This window comes from Dromiciops gliroides, chromosome 3, assembly GCF_019393635.1.
Source record: "Dromiciops gliroides isolate mDroGli1 chromosome 3, mDroGli1.pri, whole genome shotgun sequence".
Taxonomy (NCBI): Eukaryota; Metazoa; Chordata; class Mammalia; order Microbiotheria; family Microbiotheriidae; genus Dromiciops; species Dromiciops gliroides.
Genome location: NC_057863.1, coordinates 199,476,711 through 199,480,618, shown reverse-complemented (window position 1 = coordinate 199,480,618; position 3,908 = coordinate 199,476,711). Strand labels below are relative to the sequence as shown.

The 3,908-nt window shown below is 33.8% G+C and overlaps 1 pseudogene; it reads left to right on the top strand.

Annotated features, from left to right (window-relative positions):
• The first annotated feature begins 465 nt into the window (after positions 1 to 465).
• On the top strand, positions 466 to 697 carry LOC122751782 (annotated as a pseudogene).
• The last annotated feature ends 3,211 nt before the right edge of the window (positions 698 to 3,908 follow it).

The window sequence follows — 3,908 nt, the reverse complement described above, 5'->3', positions numbered from 1 at the left end:
ATGAAGCAGGGGCTGGAGAAAAAAATCCATAAAAACCTTTTTATTCTTTATTTTAAGCTTCAAAGAGTCTAACTTTTGAAACTTACATTTTTAAACATACAAATGACCTTTAAACTGAGTAGTTAAATCTGCTGTTGGAATTGTGCTTTTCTGCAAGCTTTGGAGGCTGATTTTTTTCTTTTTTTCCTTGAGATTAAAAACATTTCAAAGTTACAATCAATGATGAACAGGATGCTATCAGAAAACCCTGGAAAGACCCACATGAACTGAAGCAGAGACAAATGCACTGTATACAAAATAACAGCATTAATGTAAGATGATCTGCTGGAAAGCATGTGGTTATTTTCAGCAAGGCAATGATCCGATATAACTCTGAATACTGGTGAAAATACCAGTCCAGTAGTAAGCTTTCCTCCGAGTAGTTACATGTCCCTTGGATCTGGAGCATCGGTTGTGCAGATAGTCATGTATCAGGTAATGCAATTTGTTGAACGTAATTGGCAGTTTGTGAAGGACTCAATTTGGCTTGTCAAAAGATGTACCAAGCCAGATAGAAAAGAATTCCAAAAGATTGCTATGGCAACAGCAATTGGATCTGCTATAATGGGATTCATTGTTGTTGGTGGTGTTTTGTTTTGTTTTGTTTTTTGTTTAATTGATCCTTATCCCTATTAATAACATCATTATTGGTGGCTGAATACTTCTGGAAGAAATTTGCTGCTTCAAGCTTGATGGACAAGTTTGGGGTTGGGAAGGTATTGGCTTTGTTCACTTAGTAAAAATATTGTCTTAAGTGGTTTACCTCCCTGGTCTTTTCAATGTCTGAATTAAAATAACTTTTACAAGAAAAAAAAAAGAAAATTGAAGTTCATCTACAGAGAAAGAACTGATGGTATCTGAAAACAGACTGAAAAACATTTTTTTGATAATTCCTTAATCTGAAATTTTGCTTTTATCTGTTTTCTCTCACAACCTAGCTAATGTAGAATTGTTTTCCATGATTATTCATGTGTAATTTATGTTGAATTGTTTGAGTTCTTAGGTTGGGAGTGGGAAGGGAGGGAGGAAGACAAATTGGAACACAAAGTTTTTTTTAAAAAATTGATGTCAAAATTTGCTTTTATATGTAATTTGGAAGATAAAATTCTAAAAAAAAAAAGAAAGAAAAAATACAATCAGTTCTAGGAGTCAAAAAAAAAAAGTTAAAACAAACAAAACAAACAAACAAAAAAGCCTAGGTCCCTGCTCTGAGATAGTGTGAATTCCCTAAACTCAGAAAACTTGTTAATGGAAGTGTTTTAAATGATTTTCCTAGTTCCCAGGACAGTGGTCTTTATTCTATACTATACTATCATTCAAGGTACCTCATGTAGCTCATGTATATTGATAAATAAAAACAGTAGCATATAAAAAAAAAATGTGAACTTTCTCTTTTGCATCCATGAAAAATATTGAAATATTTAATGAAAAGAAAAATTAAAGAATAATCCTAAAACTATCTGGAACTTCAAAATCATTCTACATTTATAACCTTCTATGCTATGCAACATAACCCTGTGTACTTACAAATTTTGATTTTGATATGTGAATACACAAACATACTAAATAGAGTTAGATACAGAATTCATCTGCAAACAAGATTGATATTGTGAGCTCTGGTGGGGGGATGGTATAGAGAGACACTGAGTTGGGAGTGCAACACTGTAGAAACCTAAAAGATTTTTGAACAAAGAGTACACTCTTTGATTTTGAGTCTGAAAGCTAGATTCACAATTTCCTTTTTGCTACTGGGGCATAGAAATGCTCTGGTTGAATTGACCTTAGAAGGAACCCCAAATTTTCTAACTTGGAAAAAATAAAGGAATTTGGAAGACCTGTGGAAAACCAATGTCGGCTTTGTATGTCGCCTGGCAGCAATAAGTGACATAAAATTGAAATTTATGTTACTTTTCCAGTAGCAAAGTAATTTATTTTATTTGCCACATTTAAGTGCTAGCATCTGGCAGGTTACATTTCAACTGAATTTCACGTTGTTAATAGTATCTTCCAAACAGCCTCTTCAAAGAATTCTTTATGCAGAAGGGTTTGATATTACTATTTGTTCTTAGTCCTTTGTGAAGTATATTAATTGGATGATTTGACACTAATAAAAAACCACTTGCCAAATAGTTTCTTTAGGTATTTAAATGGATTTTCCATTTTTATCTCTTGTGCTAGTTCAATTTGTTGCTTTCAACTCATGGATCCTAGTAGACACAAAAATACACAAATACCAAAAAACAAACAAACAAACAAACAAACCAAAATAACAAACGTGAAATTCATTTTCTGATTCCTTCTCTATAATATTTTAGATGCATGTCTAATGATGCATATTTTGTCTTTTTATATTTCATATAATAAAACAATACAAGTTGATTAATTATTTTTAATTTCTTACAGCAAAAATAGCAATGGTTTGGAACCAGAGGACTGTGTCTTTGGAGAAGTCACTTGACTTCTGCCTTAATTTTCTTGCGTTTAAAATAAGGACCAGAAGAATTTCATAGATTGTGAAGGCCCTTTTAACTCTATATCTATGATCCAAATGAAATCAGATTTTGGATGGACACCTTCAAGAAAATAGGGTAAAAGGATTTCCAGAGCCAGGCTGCATGAATTTATGGGACTTTAATATAAACAAAATGTGAATTTCCTTCACTTAGAAGGGAATTTGCCCTCATTAGAACTTGGGAAGATAGGTCTCTGGCTAGAGATTTTGGATACAATGAGAGAATGGTGTGGAGTCACTGCAAAAGACAGAGTAAGGAAAAAGAAAAGGTAGAGGGAAAAGAAAAAAGTGATAGAAAGGGGAGACAGAAAGAAAAAGACTATGGACCATTTCCCAATGCTTTTGAATCACACGTAAACAGTTAAGTGGCTGAGTAAAGAGACTTGGTAAAAGCAAGAGCTCACTAGTGAGATAATTAGCATCAGATAAATTTATTATACACTTTGCCTTCATTCTTTTGATGTTGGTCTGTCTCTGGCAGTAGAAAGTTTTTTTTTCCCTGATTCCTGGCCAGAAATGTCCATAATCCAAAGACCAGAACCAGAAGAGAGAGTGTTTACTTCTCCTTTTCACTTTTTATTTCCAAGTCTTTTTGATATATTTATTTAGAATTTTATTTTTCCAAAATTACTTGAAAAAACAAATTTTAATATCAATTTTTAAAACTTTGTGTTCCAAATTCTCTTCCTCCTTACCTGGCACAGCCCTTAAGAACTCAAGCAATTCAATATTAGATATACACGTGTATGGGGCAGCTAGATGGCACAGTGGATAGAGCACCAGCCCTGGAGTCAGGAGGACATGAGTTCAAATCCTGCCTCAGACACTTAACACTTACTAGCTGTGTGACCCTGGGCAAGTCACTTAACCCCAATTGCCTCACCAAAAAAAAAAAAGACAAAAGAAAAGAAAAGTTATACACATGTAGTCATGCAAAACATCCCCAAATTAGTCAGGTTGTGAAAGAAAACAGACAAAAACCAAACTTTAGAAAAAAGGAACTAACAAAAAATAAATAATTTACTCGCAATTCAGATACAATCAGTTCTTTCTCTATAGATGGATTACATTTTACATAAATCCTTTAGGGTTGTCTTGGATCATTGTATTGCTGAAAATAACTAAGGCAGATAATCTCACAATATTGGTATTATTTTGTATACAGTACATTTTGCATTAGCTCATGTCTTTCTTTGTGATAGCATCCTGCTCATCACTTTTTTTTTTTTTGTGGGGCAATGGGGGTTAAGTGACGTGCCCAGGGTCACACAGCTAGTAAGTGCCAAGTATCTGAGGCTGGATTTGAACTCAGGTACTCCTGAATCCAGGGACGGTGCTTTATCCACTGCACCACCTA